This window comes from Pezoporus wallicus, unplaced genomic scaffold (genome assembly GCF_028554395.1).
Source record: "Pezoporus wallicus isolate ANWC-B61680 ecotype Strahan unplaced genomic scaffold, APGP_CSIRO_Pwel_v1 contig_8006, whole genome shotgun sequence".
NCBI classification, from domain to species: Eukaryota; Metazoa; Chordata; class Aves; order Psittaciformes; family Psittacidae; genus Pezoporus; species Pezoporus wallicus.
The window spans coordinates 914185-939106 of NW_026635487.1; the positions used below are offsets into that span (position 1 = coordinate 914185).

At 46.9% G+C, this 24922-nt stretch overlaps 1 long non-coding RNA gene across 1 annotated transcript; it reads right to left on the reverse strand.

Moving 5' to 3' along the window:
* Positions 1 to 390: 390 nt before the first annotated feature.
* LOC130611350 (uncharacterized) lies at positions 391 to 21909 on the reverse strand. Its single transcript, XR_008975228.1, has 3 exons — positions 21433 to 21909; positions 3197 to 3262; positions 391 to 2077 (listed from the first exon to the last, which is right to left on the reverse strand). It is a non-coding gene; the product is annotated as an uncharacterized LOC130611350 (long non-coding RNA).
* Between the last annotated feature and the right edge of the window lie 3013 nt (positions 21910 to 24922).

The window sequence follows — 24922 nt, forward strand, 5'->3', positions numbered from 1 at the left end:
TGCATCACCTAACATGCTCTCATCACCCACCAACTGGAATTAGAGCAGGAACAAGGTGGGGAAGATTTTCAATGTGACAGTGATTTGAGTATCTTTGTTTCCTGTGTTTGTGCTTCTCTGCGGTTTAACTGCACAATATCTGCAAGAATGAAGTGAGATATGCTTCATCTCAATCTCACCTCCCTGGATTTGCACATCATTGGTTTAGTCTTTCCCTTATAAAAACAAGGAGGAAAAAACTAATTCAAATAAGGGTGGAATGCACAGAGATGAGCTCTGTTCCCAACCACTGCTAGTTTAGTAGCTACCATCAGCTACTTAGTGCTTAGTTGGTTGCCCATCCCATTTACTACCTTCCACATGTGCTTTTTTTATTATCATTAGCTTTGCTTTAAACAATCTTTTCCAACCTTTCCTGTCTCTTCATTTTTGCTGTCCTCAGTCCAGAATGAAGTAACAAGCCTGTAACCAAGCATTTTCCATGCCTTACCATAGAAGTTCATTGGGTTATTCCACAACTACTTCCTTTACCTCATCCCTGACAGCCTGATTCTGCCATGAGGCCTGTGCACAGACCCCCCCGAATTTACTGAGGCTCTAACTAGAACATGAAAGCTCTGGGTGACCTCCAGACTGATCTCAGTAAACCTTTCTGTCCAACATGGCTTTAAAAAGACTTGGTCTAATAACCCAGGGTAGGATTAAGGTTTATGGAAATAAGAGCAATAATTGCTACAATTTGAACAGATTTTTTGTCCTGGGGTTGTTATTTTTACACAGTGGATGAGGATTTTCATTTAAATATGCTCTATAATGTTATAGTCTGGACACAGGAGCAATATACACATATGGATCTTGCCATACAGCAGTAAACCCTAACCCCCAGGATGGTTATTTAGGAAGGAAACAGTGCACACTTATTGTAACTCCCCATTTCAGCACAGCTTTTGGGAACCAGCACAAACTGAGGTGCCCACAGCACAAAGACATCACCTGGCTCCATGTTTCATTTCCCAGAAACCAGAATAAATGGCATGGTAATAGAAGGGGTGGGTTAGCCACTGACCACTGGCATTCTGTAGTTAGATTTATGCTGTGTCTGCACAGGGCCTGGATCTCTCCTGCTCTGCCTCTCTCCTGCATGTGGTTATGAAAAGAGCAAGAGAAGGAGAAAGGAAATTAACGCAACAGAGAACTTGAAATAAAAGTGTTTTACATCATCTCATATAAAACAACCCATAAATCCCTGCCCTCCTGCTCCACCCCTCACATGGTTTTCATTTTGCTGGCAGGCTGAATAACAGAAAAGTGGAGGGTACAAAGCACATATTCTTGGTGGGAGAGGCACCCCCCCTTCCCTATACACTTCCTACTCACACCTTGTCCCTGTGCCTACAGCACAGCATACTCCTCTGGTGAGTAATTGAAACACGGAGGAATTCAGCATCTGTCTGCCATGTGCATTGCTCCAATTCCTTTCATTCGAGGATCCCTGCCCCACTGTGAGCATCTTCAGCCACCTTTGCCCAGTGCAGGGGAAATAACAGAACTGTTGGGACTTCTCAGCCACCAGCATAAACCCCCAGGTAATAGGAACAGCAGAACACCAGCAAGGCCCCCAGGCAAACCCATCTGTCACTCCAGCAATGGCATAGAAGGTCACAACAGGAACCCAGGAGGGCTGAGGCAGTGTCTTTCCCATTCCACCCCTGCACCCAGAGAACCTGCAGATCTTCAGAGCCATTCATGCTCCTTCAGCAGCCACTAAGGTTTTCTGAAGACAGCAACAGAGAATTTAGTTCTGTCCTAAAATTCCCTGGCTCATTTAAGTAGCTTTTCTGAACAGGATGTCTCTAATGCCTGAATATAATCTAAACATCCAAAGTGCTGTATAAATGTATTAGTTACTTTCAGTAGAGTTGGATAAACAGAAATGCTAACGCTTCAATTCCAGCATTAGGTTTGCCATTGGAAATAAACTGCAGCTCAAGAATTTGTTAGATCCACCTTCTCCATAGGGTTAGAGGTCCTCTGGAGCTCTCAGGAGTTGCCACGCTGTCTGTCATTGCTTTCCTTGCTAAGAAGAGAAATCACAGATGGCAACTAACCTACAACATCAAGCTAGGTCTCATTTCTCTCTTCCCACCTCCACCCCAAGCACTCCTCACCAGAAAGAACACCTGGTGTAGTTCCAGGAGCTGAGCAAAGACAGGGGAGTGAAAACGCCAGCCTGACTTGCACAGAAACATAGGCACACTTTTGTTTTACAAGCTCTGGTAGGGCAAGCTCCAGGAGATGCCAAGAACATTTTGTTCAGAAGCAGGGACCTGGAGCAGGTTTATTCCCAGGGTCCTGTCCCTCTCAGGGTAGGGATATACTGGCTGACAGCCGTTTTCTCCAACCAGCTGGTGAGATATGCTGTCAGTCCTGGGCTGTGTCAGACTTCAGTTCCAGCCCTTCTGGGAAGAGAGTTGGGGTTTGTTCCCATGACAGTCTGGCTTGTAGCTAACCTGGTAGTGACTGTGTGTATAGGAGAGACACCCAGACAAATACAGTTCAGAGCAAGGTTGCATGCGGGTGGAGGGAATGTACTTTAACAGTTCACTGTACAATGGCTTTTTCATTTCCACTGCTCCCAGTGCTGCTGGGCCACATTCTGGCTTTGGCAGTGGTCTCCAAACTAAACCATCTATCCACTACACTGTGTAAGCTGCCATCCTAACACCCAGCTTTTGCTGGCCTAGCAAGTTACAACCTGCTGGTGCTTCCCCTCAAAGACTTACCCATTTGCTAACTTTAGACCTTGCCATAAATGGATCCAGCGCATGGATCTGCTGACAAAATGGGGAGTTCTCCAGGCTTCTTTTGAAATTCACTCACCTCCAAAAGTGGCCCTTCAGCTCATGCTTTGTTTTCCAACATGCTGCCCACAGCAGTCCATAAGGGAAATGTTGGCTGGACCCTAAATGCCAGCTATGATACCCTTTTATCTGATCCTGAGGATTCCACTGCAGTTCTAATCCCATTGTCAAGGCCTAGATGGTTCACAATCTAAGGGGATAAGGCAGGTAAAAGAAGGAGAATTATTCTTATTTTATGCACGTATAGAGATGCCTACAGGAGTTGGCAAGTGGCTGACTGCAGGGTGGCATCAGTGTGTGACCTTATGGTATGGTGGCTATGGTGAGAAACATACCATTGCTAATGTGTGACTCCAAGGCAAATGGCATTATTTGTTGTAGTTCACATTTCTTTGTCATTTCTGACTGAATAAAGAAAAGCAAAGGATGAGAATGAGTTAAGAGGGAAGGGGAAGCAGCATAAGAAGACCTTAAAAAAAATACATTAGTCACTGCATGCAAGGCAAACAGCAGCCTGTTGATATATCCCACCCAAAGGGGACTGAGAAAGTGACCTCATGCTGCTTGTCAATTATAATCCCATCCCTCCCATGACGACCTAATGCTACAGCTCCATCTGTCTGGAAGCAAGTCCCCACTGCACCAGGGCCAGCTTTACTACAGAGACAGAACAGCACTAGGAACTTTTAATGACTGTGTGTTATACACCCTACCCTTGTCAAAGCTTTTTCCAGTAAATGTAGGAGCAGCACACAAACAGTAAGTCCTGTGCTGTAACATGTACGTGATGCAGACTGGTCATGTGCTTAGGTACAAGTTTATGTCATGCTATACACACTGTACAAAACCCCTTAATTTGTCATGATACTGTGTTTGTGCCTAAAGACCTTGTCATAGACCTGGATCCTCAGCATGCGAGGTGCTGTGTGACCAAGATAACAGGAGGATCTCTGCCTCAGTTTTGTTCTTGCTTGTGCAAAGTGCCCCTAGGTAACACAATGCAGACAGGCAGAGCAAACTGCAGCCGCCATCCAGCAGCAGCTGATGCAGCCCGTGCATTTGGTGAACTGTGCAGGAACTGATCCCACTTCTGGGCATGGAGGGCAGAGCTGCAGGAAGCCTTGGTCCCTTTTATCCAGAAGTACAGGCACAGAAGATAAGGAAGAGAGGCTGCCCCTTTCTCCACAGACTTTTTCTTCCTCTCTTCCATTTCTGAGGCATCTAAAAACCCAGGGACAGCTTCCCGCTTCCCATTCAAGCCAGGCTTTAGTCACAGCAAAGCAAGATGCAAGCCATGGCTGAGCCGTGCTCATAGCACCCAGGCTATTTCCATGCAGAACGAAGTCACACTCGGTTCCTAGCCACCATAATGGACCAACACCAGCAGAGCTGCAACCTGCCCTAGAGCTTTCTCTTTCTTTTGCTGTTAGTTTCAATGCTGAACCCATAAATTAACCTATCATTGACTAAAGTCTAGCAAAGCTCTTGTGTGCAAGGGACGCAGATTGCTGCTCAGAGTCTGTAAGGATGTGCCAAGAAGCTGTACTGCCTCGAGGATCTTTGGGAAAACAGTCTGTGTGTAAATCTTTCCCCTTGGATGCATTTCATAGAGCCATCCAAAGGCTCAAGAAAGCCACAGACAACACAGGCAGTAGCAGGTGGCTGGATACGATGATGCAGGAGCCCACCTGAAAGGACCAGGACACCACAGTGCCTCTGCCTTGGGTAGAGCTTGTCAAGAGCTCTGAGCACAGGCTGAGCTTCAGCCAATTTGGCTGCACAAGTAGCTTTTCACTGCGGATTTTATGGGGCTCCCTGGGAGCAGGGGCAGGGGCAGCCCCCCCTCTGCCCCTGATGCTAAGTTATTTTACACTTATTATCTGAAGTCAGTGTTTAGCCGTTGCCCAGGTAACAGCTCAAACATGCCTCACCTCGTGGCCTCCCTGCAGCTCCGCATGGCTGCTGGAGAGCTGGGAAGCAGACTTTGTGCCAGGCGCTGAGGAAATGAGCTCTGCAGCCTCCCCAGGACATCCCAGCATATTGCAGAGCCAATCCAAAACATCCCCAGCCAGATTCCTGGGCAGGCACCTCACCGAGCATACAGTGCCTGCCACAAAATCCACACCATCTCACCCACCCCTCACACCCTTTGCCTTCTCCAGACATGTGCAGAGCCGTGAGGCAAATGCAGCCCAGCTCACACCACTCCCGTTGGTACCTCTTCTCTACCTCTCCCGACATCTCCTCCAGCGTGTGTCCTCTGATACACACTTAAAGCCAAACACATAAGCCTGCAGTACATATTGTGTCCTGCTGAGCCACAGCCTGGGCTGAGATACAGGAACTCAACACACACAGAGCCTTTCAGTCCATGGAAGGGGTTAAGGAGCTGGAATGAGCCTGTGGCAGGCACTCAGCAATCCTGTGCTGCTAACACAGGCACCTCACTCACTGAAGTCACAAGGAGAATATAATGCACATAAAGGAGATAGTATCAAGCCTGGTGTCCCTGCTACAGCCTGTGTATCAAATATGCTCATCTCCCAGGTCAAAACACAGTGCTGAGGCTCAACCTGCTAACAGGAAACAAAACAAACACATCTGCATGTTGCTTAGTACAGCAAGATCGAAATGAGGTGCTGCCAAAGGAGCAAATGGTGCCTTGCATGCACTTCTGCCCTAACACACAAGGAAACAAAGAGCAAATCAGGTTACAAGTACTGATGTGCAAGAGTGCAAGAGGCAAGTGCTGTGCCCCTGGTGCCACAGGTCATTGCTGGAGCAGGGGTCAGGAGACAAATCAAACAGGCAAACCAGAGCCATTTAACACTTCAGTTCCCCTGTGCCCATAAACCTGCAGAGGGCTATTTTGTTTTTCTTACCTCTGGGGCATCAGTTGCACTCCAGCTCACACTTCAGTGGTGTCTGCAAACAGACATGCATCCTGCCCAAGTATGTTGTTACAGTTCTGTTAGGTGCTTGCTGGGTGCTTTCAGCACCCCATAAACGTTTACTTTTCTTCTCCTATTCCTCCTTTCCTAACCCCAAGTCAGTAAGTGAGGGATCAGTCCCTGAGCAACTCAGAACATAATCTTTGGCACCCTTCAGACTCACTGAGAGGTTACAGGAGAGCCACACCAGATCAGGATTTGCCATCTTGCCACAGTGAGACCTGCATCATTAAGTGTGGTGGCACTTCTGCAACAGGTCATGTCTGATATGGGCCAGATCTCACATTGTATTGGCATCAAAAGGACCATCAGGTATTCCGGAGACAAGTACACAGGTGACACCTTTTGTACTGAATGGGTGGAAATCTTCCCCCAGCAGAAATAATCACTGCTTGGATGCTTGTTCCCAGTCAGGCACTGGCAAAGCAATCCTTGGGAATTCTTCAATAGTTTTAAATACCGTGAGATACCAGTGGGGTTCCAACGTATGTCTGCTTGAACAGTTACTCAATTCCTTTTACTGTCCCCCTGCTGGGAGCCTTGATACTAGGAAATGTTTAACTCCATGAATGGCAGAAGTTTTCACATAACTGAAGAGCTGAGTGATTTTTGCCAGGACAACTGCAATTGAGTTGGAGATTATTTCTTTGCTTTTTAAGACTAACTCCAGAGTGGTCATAGAAGCAGTGTGGGGAGCAAGGTACCAGTATCCCCTATAGTTTTCCATGAAAGAGATTTCTCATGTATGTCTTCATCCTCTGTTCTCCCTTGAGAGCAAGAGAAGCGTCAAGATGAGACCTCTGTAATCCTTGCAGCTCAACCCAAAAAGAGCTGGAGTTGTCAGCAAACAAAACTGATGGGGACAGAAAAAAATCAAGTCCTGAATGACCTTCCCTAGCATCATGGCAGAGACAGAATCTGCCCCTATTTCCTTTTGTTGATGGCCAAATGTTCATCCCCCATGGCTAAAGCAACTCCATCACCTTAGCCAGTGTCAGCAGCTGCTGTGCTGGGTGCCCCAAAGGGGAGAGTGATGCTCCCATTAGCCAGTCCCCAGCCACCGAGCACCCACTGGGTGGGACCCATGTCCTACCCAGAGTTCTGCATCCTGACCCCACTATTCCCAAGCCTGCCCTTTCACTGTGCCTGGCTCCCTGTGCCTCGTGCCACGGGACATTCATACTTCAGCTAAGTCATCGCTGACCCATTTTACTTCCTTTCTTTTTTTCATTCATCTTTACCTTCTTGGGCTTGCTTAAAGCATCTCGTCCCACTTGGGGCTGGTTTGGATCCATGCGAGAGGCCAATGGGATGTGATGTAGCATAAAAAGAAGTGCTCCCAGAATGGCTGCACACTTGCTCTACCTTTCTAAAGTCTGTGGAAGCTTAACTGCATCCTATAAATCATCAGAGACCTCTCAGGGACTGACTGTCAGCTCTAGGCTCCCTGCTGCTGGGAGCCCTGTCTGCCTACATGCCACAGCCACATGGAGACGTTCCACATTCACAGTCAAGCCACAAAAAGTCTGTCCTGTTCCTTCAAGGAATGCTGTGTCCTTTGTGAATTAGAGAGGAGCAATGATGTATAGCAGTGAGCCAGCTATGGAGTCAAGCAGGCTTCAGCATGCTGCTTCCTAAGGTTATGGTCCAGAAAGATTTCAGTTTTGGCACAAAATATTTGTACAGCCAGTGCTCTGATGTGAGATGTGATCCTCTGTTCTGTCATTAATCCATCACATAACAGCCCCACAATGTGCCAAAGGTGCTCTTAGCCTCAAACAAAACCCAGAAGTGGGAAGGAGTTCATGTAGCCTCCCTGACATAGGTACACATTGGCCTTAAGTGGTTCACTGTCCTTAGTCAAAATATGTATTATCACTCAAATGTTGCATGAGGAAAACACATCAGCTTTGCCTGTGACTCTGCATTTACCAGCAGAGATTCCTGATGCAGCTGTATCAGCACAGCTTGAACAGACAACTAATGCTTGTTTGTTCTTCCTTTCCAACTCAGTCTTGCAGCAATTCATCCCTTCCCCAGTACCTCAGTCTGTGTCGCCAGCCCAAACCCAGCCTCAGCTTGGATCTACCCAGAAGTGAAGGTGAGTCTGTGATGTTTTGGGCCTCTTGCACTCAATGGTGCATTGAAGCACATCAGGAAAGGATAAGGTGAGGTATTTCCTTTGGGCTGGGTGCCCAGTAGCTTTGGAGCAGGGGAGGAAGAGAGTTTCCAAGGCCCCTTCAGAAAGCAGGGCTAGTGCTACTCTGGCATGGCAGGAGGAGAAGTCTCTTGCCAAGTCGTCTCTGGACCCATGATCAAACACATTGGGGCACCCCCTTTGTGCTAATAGATGAAACTGCTCCTCTCATGAACTTGGGTACCCAGTGCCAAGTTTAGATACAGTCTAGACTCAGTAGCATATTTATAGCCTTGGCACATGACGTGGCAGGCAGTGGGGTATAAACAACATTCAAACACCATGAGGCGCAAAGCTATTTATACATCCAAGTGCTGAATGTAGGGTACCACAGCCCCAGGGGCAGGAGCCACAGCTTCCTGGGGATGGGAAGAAGCTGCCCTATCAGTGGGAGTGGGGGTTCTGAGAATGGGACATGACAGGAGTTAAGATCACTATCTAATCTTCTGCAAGACACTAAACTGACCACACTTCTTCAGGAATAAATGTCGTTTTACCTGTTGCCACAAGAGCTGAAAAGAGTGAGGAGCTGACTCAGCCATTGCCTGAGATGCAAGCAAATGTCCATTCACTCACAACAGCAAAAATGTCCATATTCAGCAGCTAGTATTCATGATGAAACTCTCCTGCCAGTTTAACACTGTCCAGTGAACTGAGTGGCAGCAACTCTCTCACAAGTCTAAGAACTATCTAATTCATGGCAGTAACAGGAGTCAGCATCTGTGCTGCATCTTGAACACAAGAGCACATGAGTACTGTGAGCCTGCAGGCTGCTCAGGCTGGGAGGGAGTAAGGCATTACATACATGTATGTAATATATATAGTATAACAATATACAATCTAAGCAGCTCCTTGCAATTCAGTTTCTCACAACATAGATGCAGTCCACTGTCAAGCAAGGCTTGGGCAACATTGTCCTGAGCTGACAATATCGGCTAAAGATCTAGTTGAGGAAATAGAGGAGTATCCTGGGTTCAGCTGGGTTCTGATTTGTTCCAGAATCTTAGCCAGGTTGTGGATAAAATTGATCTAGCAGAGGATTAATATTTATGGACCTCTTTGAGCTCTTGAGCTGAAAGAGGATGGAAGCACCATGTGTTTTTATTTGCCCAGGAGGCAGAGCTTTCAGTCAGTTCTCTGCTTCCTTGTGCAAATTGCACCCTTAGAGTAGGCTCACAAGATGGTTTTGATTCTGTCTTGCTGTCGATACAGGAATCAGAGGTTTTCAACTGCTTTAGCTGCACTACACAGTGTTCTGGTATGTTATTATAGTGTGGCTAAGTCATGTCTGGTGGCTGTTAATGTCCCAAGCCTCTTAGAAGATGGACACCCCGTGAGACAGGTTGGCTGAGACAGCCAGGCAAAGTGACAACATCAGTCAATGATGACAGGGTGAAGGAAGTCTCCTTGTCAAATCTACCTTCAGGCCTGCAGGGAAAGGAGTGTCACATCAAGAGCTGGACATGACTGCTCTTCCCTCTTCTTTCTTCATCGTGCTACAGAGGGTTTTAGGTTACTGACTCTAGGTGGGGAGAACCGGTTCTGCAGGTGATAGAGGGGGAGGAGAAGGGGAAGAGTAAGGCTGGATTTGTGTGACAGTGAATACCCACCTGTGTCCTTTCTGTGACTTACATGTCATGAAACACCTCAACCTTCCACCGGAAAGAAACTTTTACAGACATAATTGGCTTTAATGATAGCTTGCACCAACACACTTTCTCCTGAGAATCCCACGCACCAGGCAAACATCTGTCCTACAGACCTCTGCCCTGAGCACAGAGCTGTCACTCTCACTCAGAGATGGATTATCCAAGCAGAAAGCATACTAACCAAATGTTAGCTCATTACAGAGGTCAGAGAACGTTCAAAGAGTCGAATCCTTCAGTGCTTTCACTAGGAAGATATCCCTTCTCCCTAGCAGGTTTTTGAGGAGGCTCTTCTAATCTGCGAGATTAGCCTTACTCTGCCATGAGCGTTAGCCCCAAATCTGCGCTGTGCCACACTTAAACTGTGGGGCAAACATCTCCCACTTAGAGGTATAGTTTTGTGTGTCAACTTTGCAAGGGATTGCATGGATGCCAGGGAGCTCTGCTTTCAAGTACCTGATGCCTTCTCTGTAGAGTGAAGGGGGATGTCAGCAGAGACTGGTTTCTGCAGCATCTAGTCTTTGGAGGGAGAAGGGCAGACAATACAGTCCAGAGACCTGCAGATCTCAGGATCTTTCTGGTGGAAGGCCTCATTTATCAGTCATGAGTGCCATGAATGACAGAATGGTCTCTGCCCTTTCATGCCCAAGTGACCCATGAGAAATTACGTCAACCCATGCACTTGGACTGGATTTAGAGAAAAAAGTGGGCAGTGCAGTGACCAAATGCCCATCTCCGTGGGCCAAATACCTCCTCTGGCAGCCATAAATACAGCTGTGAGGGAGAAGTGTTCGTGTGAGAGTGCTGAATCATCTCATCCCAAAACAAGCCTTTGAGAGGTCACCCAGTTCTCCTGCACAAAGTGGGTAACAACTACATCAGCATCCTTCCTGGCAGCTTGTGCACTGCATCCTCCCAGCTGCAAAGAGCCAAAGATTCTCCCTTCTGTTGAAAAAGTGCTTGCACCCTTCTCAGGCTACTGCTGAGCACATGGGTCAAACATCTGAGTGCCCCACATTGCTCCACAAGCTACAACCTGTCTGCATTTTGACACATAATGGTGAGAAAGTGCTGTCCCCCTTATCCAAGATTTCCAGCATGGCATTAACCAAAGTATTGAGACTTTCTGGGTATGAAAAATAAGAAAGAGGAAAGTGTGAGAGAGGGGGAGAAATTATCGATAAAGATCAACCTGACTCATGCCTCATCCTCTTCCTCCCCCTTTTTTACCCTTCTCAAGCAGCTGTAGGGCATTACTTGGTTTGTACTGGGCTGAGAGGATGCTGCCAGGTCAGCAGGATATGTTGTCCATTTAGAGATTATTTAGTCTAGAGCCTCTCAAAGGAAATATCCATTTGCACATGAAAAATCTCTAGAATTCCATTTGCTCTCTCCAGGCTCTGGGTATCTCTGCAATCTCCAAAATGCAATTGCTGCTTCCTCCATCCTCTGCTGGCTCTGGACTTCAGCTGCTCTGAGCTCACAGTGAGTTTTTGCCTGCACCAGACACGTTAAATAGTAGGTGGAAAGTTTTTCCTTATCCCAAACACATTTCTTCCCAGATAACTTGCTGCAAACTGGTTGAAAAGGGAAATTGTCAAGCTTCTTTGGAAACTTCACTGCTCTGCTAAGGGATCTTCACCCATATAGGTGTAAGTAGCTAACAGGAAAGTAGTACTTATATGGAGTTTTCAGGTCTGTGAGTACATTCCACTTGTTTCACAGCCAGGGACTTCCAGGACATTGTACTAATTACATTGACCTCATGGTTAGAGGAGAACCTCAGGTGTAAGATGTAGCTCAGGAACAAGGAGGAACATTGTGTTTATGGTATGTAAAACTGCTATGCAGTGCAGCACAACTTTAGCAGCAGGAAAAGATAACTAGGGAATACTTAGGATCGGGAAGGATGGAAGTGATACAAAGAAACTAGATCCAACACACTTTCTGTTGTTAAAGATTCCTAAGAAATCCATATATGCATGCAAGACAGCACTAATTCTGCTTTAAAGAGCTCCCTTTTGCCTCCTACCATTTTTCTAGGAATTTTACATCCAAGCTTTGTACAGTTCTCGTTTTCAGCTAGTAAAATACACTATAAGGCAAGAACGCCCTTCTGCACTATGGGCAATCTGTCTAGCCAGCTCTTGTGAACTTCAAAACACACATGGTCATGACATAAGAGGTCAGCAGTGTCCCAGCAAGACACTTGCTGACAACCTTTCACCTCATGTGCTCCCAGCCTAATTAGGGAGGGCTTCCCAAAAGGGGCAGTGTCTTGGCTCTGTGTGCTTTGGTGAAGAGCTGTGACAGCTTGTATTTAATTCCTTTGATCTACACAGTGTGTGGGTAGCACAAGGGTCCTTTCTCTCATTCTGAACACATGTATACTGCTGGAGCATGGCCTCACTCAGAGAACAATGGGGTTCTTGGCAACTCACTTATTCCTGTTGCAAAAACACCACCTCTGACTTGATTCCTCCCCCTGCCTGGTGCAGGGACACCGACCGTGGCCTCGTGATAAAGGAATCGTTGCAGGGGTGTTATAAATAGCTATCAGACAGGGGTCACTAATTCTGCCTTACTCACAGCAAACATGTCAGCCAAAGTTCTTTTATCAGGAAGCTGCGTTTCCTACCCTTGTCTGTCTCACTCTTCCCTCCCTTTCTAGCGGTGTCAGCACCGTTATTAACTCCTATCTCTCTGAGGTTTTTCCCTCTTCTGTTCCTGTTCCCTTTCATTTCTGCAGTGTGGCAGGGACAGAGACATACAGACATTCACTTTAATGGTGACACTGTTCATGGGGATCCTCTTCTGTTCTGCCACCATGGTTTGGAAAGTGCATTCTGACAAAGAATAGGGAGATGCCAAACCAATGCTGCCCTTATGATGATAATTAGTGTCATTTAAGCACTGTGTTCAGTAAAGAAGCTATAGTCAGGTCATACTAGTGAGTCAGTGTAGAGAGAAGTGAATAAGGGATGGAAAGTTTCAACACTGAGGCACTCGGGACAAACTCCCCAAGCCTGCGGAAAAAAACGTAGCAGAGGACTCAGTGAATCCACTGAGGAAAGGGCAGTGCTGCATATGTTGAGTAGTCCCTGGTCACAGCCTATGGGAACCTCAGCTAGGAAGCCAAACTGGAGATCAGGCCATTTACAGGGATCGAAGGCTGGAAGGGTAACAATGCTGGTCCCAAAGACACAGCTGAGATTACAGAGAAATTAACATTACACAGTTCTGTTTTCTAGAGATCATGGTGCATGTAAAAGGGAGTACAAGGTTCTGTTTTCCTCTGAGGTATCTATACCAGCTATTCTCAGAAGTTAGTGAGCAGAAGACTCAATTACACAAGTTCCTAATATAGCAAGTTATATAATCATAGGCTATTTTTTTAAGTTTTGACTCACCCATGTGTACACTTCTCATGGTAAAGGTCTTTACTCTGTGGAAACTCTTCCTACCAGAGCTCGAACTGATTCAAGGGAACATTTATTTTGGGAGACTGTCCTTTAGAAAGAAAAAAAAACCCATCAAACTCCAGCTCTCTTCACGTTTATTCATGTCTTGAGCAAACTGCTTCCTGTGCAGACAGAGCAGCATAAAAACTGGGTAACACCCAAACGCAGCAGCACTGTGTCTCTGTGAAGAGAGCTCTGGGCTGCAATTCAAGAGGCTGTGGCTTGATTCCTAGCTACACTGGCCTTTTGACTGCCATTCAATGAGTCAATTCATTGATCCGTGCCTCAGTTTCCCTACTATGGTAACAGCAACGATACAGACATGCTTGGGGGTCTGCTCCTGAACACTCCTCAGTAACTGTTAAAAACTGCTTATACCAGGCTAGCCTAATTCAGCCTCAGCATGATCCCTGTTCCTAATGTGTTTACTAGGTTGCATTCTTTCTACAGGATCCTGTACTTCAAAAAGCATACTAATAAGTAAACAAACCACAGCTCCATCAGCCAGGAAGAAGAAGCAAAATAGTGCAGACGAAGACTCGCTTGGCTAGTAGACATGGTGACATCCTGCCCAGGCAGAGTCCTAACTGCCCAAGAAGCATCTTGTGAACAGAGCTGGTTTTGTGTCCTTAGGGAAGGGTGTGTTCAATTTGAGGAGCACAAGAAGATGGAAACTGCAGACATTAACTCCTTTGGCTGAGGAGAGAAAGGCTATGTAAAAATGACCCTAACAAGGTCACATCAGGAGTAAGCCCTCCCTTTCTCAATGACAACCTCATGAAGGCCCAGCAGAGGTTGAGCTGCCCCCAGCATGTCTCCTCTGTGTGGTTTCAAGTCCTGTCTGCCTCCTGGTCATATTGAGCAGAAATGAAAGCCAACAGAGAGAGGGAAAAGGGAAAAAAGAGAACAACCTAAACCCAAATCTTTTTAAAGGAAGTCAAAGGCCAGATGCTCCTGGTTTCCTGTCCACCACTGCCACAGTAGCTGTAGCCTGTGGTTGTGGTTAGTCTGTCTAGAGCTTGCATGTGAGAGACTGAAACTGTGTTTACTGGAAACTGCCCCAGCTCTGTGGCTGATGAGCTGCAGCAATACCTGACAGTGGCCTTGCAAAACCCTCCTCTCAAATGGGAGGGTTTGTTTCTGCTGGGCTCATGTTGCTCATATTCCTCCATCAAAATAAAAGGTACATAAGCATGACTTCATTAAAAAAAAGTGCACTTTGGACTAGTTTTAAAAGGAATGTGGGAGAAAATGGTTAATGGCTTTCTGCATGAAGTAAAGAAGTTGCTGTATTGCCTCTGAGGCTTTGATATTGTAACTCCTTCTGTGATAAGGTCATTCTATGCTTTATGCAAGAACGAAGATTGACCCTGAAATCAAAATAGACATTTTTCAGCAAGTACTGACAGAGTATCTGTTCTAATTACAGTTAATTCAATCAACCATTTTCTGCTTGTGAAGTACAAGAAACTCTTCCTTGACAGCAGTGGGTGTTTGAATGGAGTCCGTTAAAAGGTACTATTCAAGTATGGCAAGAAGAAGAATCAAATCCAGTCTGATTTTGATAAGTAGAGTAGGAGGCATAAATGGAGCAGTAGAAAAGTCATGCTTTTTAAGCACCATATACTGCTCTTCCTAATTCTACTAAGGGAGCATAGGCCAAATCAGACCAACAAAGTGTGTTTATGTGTAGGATCTGCACAACCCTTTTGTTCTTGCTATACAATTTCTAAGTCTAAATTCAGTTTGGACATGGCAGATGATGAGCCTGTTACAAGGTGATAAAGTACCCGGTGGAATCAGGATAAAATATTTCTAACTGGCAAGCAAAGTGAGAACACTGATTACAGGATTGTTTTAATTACTACATGGATGCTCAGTGGGTTTAGAGGATCCATCTGGGTCTTGCAGTAGGGAGTAAAATGAGAGAGTAGCAGTCCGGATACCTGCACTTCTGGTCTGAGCACGCCCTCTCTGGTTAGCTTAGAGCATAGGGAATATTTACATGCTAGACTTGCAGGATGCCATGAAATGAGAAGAAAGCAGTGCACATCTCTATCTGCATTTGTACTGATCAACCAGCACATCCCACCCTGACAGTAAGTTATGGGAAGCCCTCCTGCACAATCCAGCAAATGCCCGGAATGGCACCAGTGCTATTTGCTGGTACCCACTGTGGGTGCCAGTGCTGTGTGATAGCTGTGGATGTTAGGTGTCTGCCAGCTCTGCCATCTGGCCAGCACAGCAGTCTTTGCTAGAGAACACTAGCACAGAATGATGGTAATAGCAAGCTTCATGTTGCTCCCTTTGGATCTTTACTCTGAGGAATTGGGAGGATTTGAAGACATTATACAGCAGAAAGAAAGGTGCTTTTTGGGCTCTCCCTTTGTGGGTGGCCAGTGGCTTTTACACAGAAGTGATATTCCCCTCTCCCCCCAAATGAAGTATTTCTGATGTGAATGAAACTGAAATAAATCCCTGCACACTGGACAGCATTCTCTTTTCTGTCTTGTTTCACTGTACACAAGCATTCTCGCTCACTTTCGTGAATGCAGGTGAATGAAAGAAGTACGTTTCAGTGAAAGAGAATACAAGTGCACATGTTTTGCTGTAGCACAGAGCAATGAGGAGGTATTTCTTTAAACAGTTGGGAAGCTTTCTGTTGGCACAATGTCCTGTGCTAGGGAGCACTCCAGGAATTAGCAGGATGGACACAGTCAGGCATTAAATGTTAGGGGATATTTAGTAAACACCATTGTATGAAATCATGTTTCTTCACATTGCTTCTCTGTAACTGGCTGCATATGAACCAAACAAAAAGAAATACAAATTGTCTTTACTCCAGAAAAGAAACTGTAAGCAGGCAGAGCATGGAAAGCAAAGCAGAGCAGCTGCCTGGCATATTTTGGCCACTACTGAATAGGTGGAGTGTCTAAGGTGGGCCAGCACATATACACATTGCTAACAACTGCTCCCAGGTCTCCTGAGATCGGAGCACAGTCAGTAATCCAGAACAGCTTGGAGAGGCTGGACAAGTCTGCAGGAAAGTGGAACTAGAAGCAAGACGCAAACACTTTACCTAAAACATTTACAAGGCCTTGATAAACCAGATTAGTTCTTCCCCTGCATGTAGAAAACTGTGTTTTTTTTTCCTGCTTGACCTATACAGAGGGCAGCAGTTTTCTGCTTGAGATACACAGCAGTAACAGTGAAAATACATGCAATGCCTGAGGGTAAAGAGCACTGTAGCAGTATTTGTGCAGATTCGGGCCTCAGGGACCTCAAGGCCATTCCTTCCCTTCCTCACACAGGGCACTCTCTCTGTGTCTTTTCTCTAATTGTGGTGTAATCCTGATTAGTCACAGCCTGTTCTTGCTGCTGCACAAAGCCATGTGGGCAGCACCGCTCGCGCAAGCCTGTCTGCCGCAGGTCTCTGAAGCGCAGCCAGAGCAGGAGGACTGAACCGCTGCACTGTCTGGCCCTCTCTCTGTCAGGAAGCTGCACTGTTCACAGCACAGACAGAAGCCTCCGAGGTGGCTGCAGGAGGATGTCATCCTCTCCACATGTGGTGGAAAAGGAGGGGGGCAGAAGAGGGGGGCAGAGCAGGTGACCTGCGTGGGGAGGAAGAGTGTAAAGAGAGATAAAGAGGCAAGAAAGAGCAAAACCAAAGGGAGAGAGCAGCAAGCAAAGTGAATCCAGCCGTTAGTATAAATCACTTCAAAAACATTGAGATGATCCAGTCAGAGGGACTGGATCAATTCCATCTGTGGTATCAATACATTGATGTCAGCAGACAGACATACCATGCAGTTGGATTTGATCATTTCAATGGGGCAAACTTTGTTCCCTTCAGAAACAGGAAGCCTTAGAATGTCTTGTCTAGAAGATCCGATTCATAGTTCCTAGAATAATTCACAGCACAAACCCTGGATTATCTCCAGAAAAGCACTGTCCCAGGAAGGGAGGAAGGAAGAAATGGGTGGTGGATGCCTGTTCACTGTGAATTCAGTCGGATGGACATCTAGATAGACATCGCGCTCTGAACCCAGAGCTAGATGACTTCCTATACGTGAAACACTTGTGCTCCTCTGACATTTCTAGGGTCCCCTCTGCTCTTAAAAGCGTCCCTTCTGCATCAATGTAGAACACCAGCTGCCAAGACAACACACCCCCACTGAGATTCCTGCACATTCAGCTTGCTTCCAGCAGCACTCACATATCCTCTTGCTGTGGACTTATGATGTATCTTCTGCCAGTTTGTCTGTGTGACCTTAAGAAGGTGACTTGCTAATTAAACACAACATTTTCAGACTATGAACTCTACTTAACCAGCATGAACTATTCTGCTTTCAAGTGGTTTTGGCTGCAATTCTCGATAATTAGGGGGATTTTCCATGCTTGTTCTTCTCTTTTTAAAGGAAAGCCGATTTTTCTGTCTCTGATGCTTAGCTTGGGTGGCATTTGGCCATTAGCTATGTGCAGGAATCATGTGTACATCCAGTGATCTAAACCTGGCTGAAAGGAGCAAGGAGCAAACACAGGGGTTTGAACTCTGCTGATTCTCCCCATCATTCAGCTGGTGATTTATTCATACCAGGAAGGAGCCAGTTACACTTCTGTAATCACCAGGAAGGAACCGACAGCTTTATACCAGTGTGAATGAGAGCAGCATTCCATTCAAAATCTCCCTGAGATTTTGTGCCTTGGGTCACAGTCCTCTAACATGTTGAATCATGCATCCTTATGGTCACAAGCAAAGCAGGCAAATTCTTTGGGGTCTGTGCCTTTTGCAAACTTCCTGCTCTGGCTGACTTGTGACCTGATTTGTCTCACACATAGAAAACTGGCTGCACAGGGAAAACAATTAATCACAGACCTTTCCTCTGGTAGCAGCAAATAAATCCTGGCCAACTCCATGCCACTGGGAAGCAAAGGAGCCACTGGATGCAAGTAGCATTGTCACTTTTCTCTGCCATCTGTCTGGGGTAGAGTTGACATCCTAATATTGAGGACATGTACAGATAATGTTTTGCCTGGCCCGAAATCGGTTGGGGAGCCACAGACAGGCCTCCTCACCTTCATGTCCTTTGTATCCAGGACTAAAATGGGCATCTCTGAACCACGTGTATTTATGTAGACGTTGATATGATGCAGTTTGGCCTCAAGTTTACCAATGATGAAACATAGCTGTCATTACAATCAGCCATCACCACAATCAGTCAAGTCCTCCCCACCCTTGCCTCGATGTGCACGTTGTGAATAACATCCCCACTATGACTAAAAGCTTGGTGCTAACCTTGGCAGAATAGAAACAAGCACTCAGAAGATTCAGATAACAACTGGTGCAAATCCCAGCCTGGGCTGGATAAGACTGAGCTGAGCCAGATGTTTTCATCTCAGATCAGACTTTCTTTCCATGAGCAGCCTGTTTCCACTTACAGCAAGACAGGGACAATGCAAAGTTTCCCTCTCTGAAGGGCAGGAAGGCACAAAGCTTATTTGTGTTTTCTTCCTGCTCCATAAAGAATGCCACACAGATCTCTAGCCAGCATCTTTCTTTGACAGTGGTAAGCAACAGATGTTTAAGGAAATAATGCAAGGTAGACTACAAGCATGCTGTGAGCCTTCTTCTGGTTTACTCCCTTGCGTCCATCAATGCCAGGTTTCAGGCTTGTGACAGAAGCCTTTTCACTATTCTGATTCTTCACAAACGTTTGCCCGTGAGGCCCAACATGCCAGGTGGAAGAAAAGGAATCAGATTTCCATGGATTTGTTTTCCAGCTTTACTACGGGCTCCCTGTGGGACCTTTTGCATCTCAGTTTCCCCAGATATATAAATGGAGGTGGTAATTCTTCCTCTACCCTTTATTATGTGCAAGAGGTCTTAGGATAGAAGGTACAATATGCACAAAGCACTGAGAACATAGATTCCTATTATGGGCTTCAGTGATGCTGAGCAACTCTAAGTCTCTGTAGCTTCACGGCATGCAACGTGCGCAGCACCTTTGAAAATCAAATCAGAAGTATGTTACACCACTGACTGCATCTGACAGGAGACAGGGAGCCAGAAGACTTAACAGCCAAGTGATGGCTGTGTATTAGCCTAAAGGTCAAATTGATTCTCAATCCGTAACAAGCAGCAAGCAAGCAATTCTCTGTATTTACAAAGACCAGCCATGTATTACAGGTAGTTCTTAGGAACTGAACTCAGAAGGCAACTTTTCCCAGTAAAGACTACCACAATAAGCATCTCTGCCCTTGACCAGATGCCATTTCAATAGAACTTGCAGAAACTTAATGGCTTAGGAACCTTTTCCTCTCCATTAGACTCATTTGCAATAGGCCAATAATTGTACGTGCAGACAGTCAAAGGTCCTAAATCCAGGCTAAAACAAGTCAAGTGGTAAAAGCTGTGAAAATTACCCTCTCTGTAATCAAACCAATTCATCAGTTCTGGGTCACACATTGTCTTTTGAGGGACACTCACCTTTCCTATCTGATGCTATCAGCACTTCATTCATAACCATGACTTGTGCCCTGTTTCTGCATCACTAACTGTCTGGAGCCAGTGCCATATCTCAGCACTGCACCTTTAAGCACAAATCACTCTCTGGTCCATGCCTCAGGCTTTCTGCTTCCTTCTGCCGTGACTCATGATCTCAATCTTATGCAGAACTGTGAGTGGCAGCTCATAGAATAGCCCAAAAGCATTCCATGGAGAGGAGATTGCACTGCAGTTGCATTTGCTTTGCTGGGATTTTTTTCCCTCTATGTTTTACAGAACAGTGAAGAAGCTGGGAGTTATTGGTGGTGTGAAGCTCTGTGAATTGAGAGGAATGGCAGGGAAGATTCTTACTCAAAAGTCCTCAAAATCTTTCAGTATGTGGTTTGGATTATGACCCAAAGGCCTCCAAAGCCCATGCAAACACTCACTGTTCTTTCAGTTTTCTTTGGATTGAACTTCAGGTGAGCTGAAAAGATTGTGCAGGTGGTTATTTCCAAAGCCGGGGGAACAATTCAATACTGTCCTTACACAGAATGGCTCTACCAGAAGTGGTGCTAAATGCAGGACTATGCCAATATTTAATTCTGCTGCATGAGCCTAACAAGCAGAAAATAAGAGAAAAAAGGCAGTATAAGGAAAGTGATGTGAAATATGAAGGTAGCAGAGGGCTGTTATGATGCTCTGATGTAGATCTAAAGTTGTCTCTCTCTGGCAGGAGCACTTACAAGTTCTTTTCCAACAAAAAAAGAGAATCATGTAGTTCAATGAATAGCTTTTCCCTGGACTGATTGGGAACATAGAAAAGGTGACAGGATATTATTTCTGTTATCACACTTGCAAAGCCACCAGACTGACTGGCAGGAAGAACTGCGGTCGGAGTGTAAAAGGGGGGAAGGCAAGAACAGAATCAACCTGAACAAGTTAAAATACCAAGAAGGGAAGTCAATCCAGGTCAGGGTGGAATTGAGACACTGTATGTGCCCAAGCAAATCTTCTGGCTTCCCCACACCTCAGTTTCCCCAGCTGTGAAATAGAGATGACAACCCTTCCCTCCTACACAGGGGCATTGTGAGGCTGAACTCATTAGTGTTTGCCAAGCTGCTTAGAAATCCTCTGACGGAAGTTGCTGCACAGCATGAGCACAAAGTTGTTGTTCTGGGAGTTGGTTTGGGTTGGTTTTTCTCCTTTTTTTGAAACACTAAAGAGATGAGCAACTGAAAGAGTAACCAGCATAGTTCACAGCCTCTTTAGAAATGCCTGGTGTAATCCTAGCCAGCAAGGGAAAAGGGTTTGCAAGGGAGATGAGAAGCATGCTGATGCCAAATCCAGTCAGAGAACTCTGGCACGAGGAAGATGAAAGCCTCCATCCTCTCTGACACTTGCCTGGTGAGGAGGAAAAAGACAAAACAAAAGAAGAAAGGGGAAAAAAAAGAAAAAAGGGAAAAGAGAGAAGGAATAAAAAGAAGATGGGACAGAGGGGGAAAATGAGAAAGAAAGAGGGAGGGAACAGCAATCCAACGTGGTTGGAATAACTCTGCTCACTGTAGCCTGTCCAACAACAGCCCTGGCGGATCATAAAACAGCCTCTCACATCCATGTGGTTTTTGCTGCTAGGAGACAAGGTACAAAACACACAACCTCATGCCGGGCTCCATAAAACCTTATATTCCCCCTCAGACCCAGAGATCATCTGAAGAATTTGCATCACCTAATTAGAAGCAAGCCAAGTTTTAAAAGTAAACTAGAAAAAAAACCTTTCCCTTCTTTGTCCCCTTTTTGTGATTTCAGCGACCATGAAATGTAAAAAGTACCTTCCTGACCTCTTCCCAGGAGGGTTTCCACGCAGAGGCTTTGCTGGCAGGTGTTTACCAAGCCCATTTGAAGGCTAGTCACTTCCTTTTAGTGGTGCCCAGGGCCAGGTGTACCCCATTCTCCTGCTTCCATGGTGAGTGTTGCTAGCAGACAGCTCCTGAGAAGCACAAGGAGACCTCGGCTGCTGTTGGCATTTGGAGGGTTGGTTTTCTGCACACAGAATGAGAAGCCAGTTTCTGCTGTTACAGACAGTGATGGGTTTTCTCCTTTACTTTCATCCTTTTGATTTTCCTCTTTTACTTTCATTCTTTTTATATCTTTATATTCTTTTATTTTAGCTCTAAATCAGGATAAAGCATTCCTTGGCACAGGTGTTTAGCGTTGTCTCTTCACAACAAAAACCTTCACTATTTACTGAAGGAACTTTACTATAATGTATTTCCTTTGTGTGTGAATGCACAATATTTGATACTACATGCAGCTTTACCTACACATGCTCCCACTAACCCTGTCTAGAGCTTCCCATGACTGCAGGCCATGGCAGCAAGTGACTGGCTGAGATAACCACGGTTTGGCCAACACACACCGAAGAGTGGAGCCTGGCTCATGGCTGCCCTCTGCTCTCCCGTGCAGCACCTGATGGCTGGCCAGTGCCACGGGGAGCCACTCCAAGCAGTGTCCTGTCAGCTGCAAAGAGTGAGAGCAGGGAGGAGCGCCTGGGAGGAGGCTGATGGATGATGATTCATGTGGCCTGCATCCAGGCATTACAACCAGCGGGGACCACGGGCACGGCTTGCCTGTCCTCACAGCACGCAGGGCTTCTCAGCCATCCTCTTCAAGGAGCCTTCCTCTGGGAAGAGCTACCAGGCTGCATTTACTGCTCCTCTCTGAGGAGAGGCTTGGCACTATTTGGCACTGTAGCACACACTGGTTTAGGTCTTGTATCCCCGTTGCTGTGGAAGCAGGGGAAGCACGGGAATTCCCTCACCTCGCTGCTGCATCACCTCACGCTGCCCTGACAAGATGGCACCTGGTGGGCTTGTGCATGGACCCGGCCCCAGCTCTCCTCAGCGCCCAGAGGCAAGGTGCAGGCTACAGCACAGGACTGCAGCCCTGGAAAGCTGTGGTGGGGAGAGGCAGTTATCCAGCAGGGATAGATCCTTCTCCTTCAGAGAGGCAATCCGTGTGCATGAAGGGCAAGTGCAGGGATTTCATTGAATCACAGAATAGTTAGGGTTGGAAAGAACCTTAAGATCATCCAGTTCCAACCCCCTGCCATGGGCAGGGACACCTCACACTAAACCATGGCACCCAAGGCTCTGTCCAACCTGGCCTTGAACACTGCCAGGGATGGAGCATTCACAACCTCCCTGGGCAACCCATTCCAGTGCCTCAGCACCCTCACAGGAAAGAATTTCCTCCTTATATCCAATCTAAACTTCCCCTGTTTCAGTTTTAACCCGTTACCCCTTGTCCTGTCACTGCAGTCCCTAATGAAGAGTCCCTCCCCAGCATCCCTATAGGCCCCCTTCAGATACTGGAGGCTGCTCACCTGCATGCATCACCTCAGGCTGACAAGATGGTGCCTGCCGCTCCTCAGTGCCCACAGGGAAGGACAGCATGTCCTTCCACCATGGTGACAGCACAGGCCTGCAGCCCTGGAAAGCTCTCCTGGGGAAAGGCAGCTATCCAGCAGGGAAATATCCCTCTCCTTCAGAAAGGCAATCCATGTGAACACGCGGGGAGCACAGGGATTTGACCACCTCCCTGTGTTACCTCAGGCTGGCTGACAAGATGGCGCCCGGCTCTCCTCAGCCCCCAGCTGCAAGGACAGCAGGGCAGAGCTACAGCACAGGCCTGCAGCAGTGGGAAGCTGTGCTGGGGAGATGTCCTGGTTTCAGCTGGGTTTTCCAAGGGCTGCCCAGCTGGGAAGCAGCCCTTTCCTTCAGGGGGGCAGGCCATGAGGGCGGACAGGTCATGGAAAACATGGGGAGGTGTGTGCCACATTAACAACTGCAGGACTCTCTGGGATTCACAGCCTAGAGCAGCTTCCCCACATGTCCCATCCCAGGATCTAAATAATATCTAAATAAGCCTAATATCTAAAGAAGCAACTCTAACAGCCCTTGTCAGCATGTCGCTGTCATGGCCAGGCACACGCCATCCGTCCATCCAAGCTGTGGAGATCTATGTGATCCTGGGCACAGTCCCTTTGACCCATCTGCAGGGTGGAACAACATCCCACTGACACAGCAGTGCCGGTGGGACTGAGGAAACAAAGTGCTATTACCAGCACTAATCCAGTATAACGTAGGAGCAGCCCAGTGAGACCTCTATGGTACTAGCACAATGTGTGGAAATCTCTCAGCAGCGACCAGCCAGCAGTTGTTTGCTCTGTGGGGCCTCGAATGGCACATGAACATGGTGTGGGCAGAGACAGACCTGTGGTGGATGTCACACGAAGGAACACAATATCAGGACCCATCTCAGAACTTGCCAGTGTGAAGAGCAGAGCCCGAGGCTTGTCCTTGGCTTGCTTCCCCCATCTACCCACACTTCACTGCTTTGGCTGGGATCTCAGCAGAGGGGCTCTGAGTAGGGGACATGCAGTAAGTGTGGGTTCAGATTGTATTTTGATTACAGAGGCTGTGAGCAACGTTCATTCCTAGTGGGTGTCTCATGGCTATGGCTTCCGGAGAAAGCAGCCAGTAGAACAGCAACAGATCCCTGACAGGGAGGGCCGTATCCGCTGCAGCCTGTACGCTCAAGAGGATGCAGCTGTATCCTCCCCACCAGGCTTGCACTTGTATTTTCCTTCTTCAGAACTCAAGCAATAACCAGCCTTCTACGTGTGCCTGTGCTGCCCAAAGTGCTTGGTGGGTGGGTGAAAGGGAATTGAACATGTTCTCCCTCACATAGCCCCTGTATCTGACAAAAGAGGAGGCAGCTGACTGAGGAATTACTATTATCTGCCCTCTGTAACCACAGTACACCCTCAGAGTCTTTCCACAGCAAGGACAGCCTTAGAGGCACTGATGTCAAGAGGACCTTATGGACACTGTATGCGTCACTGTGACAAGTGAGAGGAAAAAGTCAGCTCAGGGAGGGAGAGCAGAAAGAAAACAAGGACCCCAAGGATCACACGCTCAGAGGATGAGAGGCGAAAGAGGTCAGTTCCTGACAAGCAACTCAAAACAAAGCCATTGTTCTGTGTGAGACTGTATCAGCCCTCTTTTGCCAGGTGTTACCTGGAAAACCCATCTGCCCATTCCCCCTCCCTTCACCATTCCTCTGCCCTGGCTGCTAGCAAACTGGGGAAATTTGGGAGAACTGTAACGGCACCAGCTTCCTGGCTGCTCTCGCCTCACCTTCCTAGAGGAGAATCAGCAGATCTGTCCTGGTGCCTGGAGGAGGAAGCATGCCCTGGACTGATCTGAAGAACTCTGTGGAAGCACCAGGCAGCTCCGCGGCAAGGCTCTCTTTTGGGCA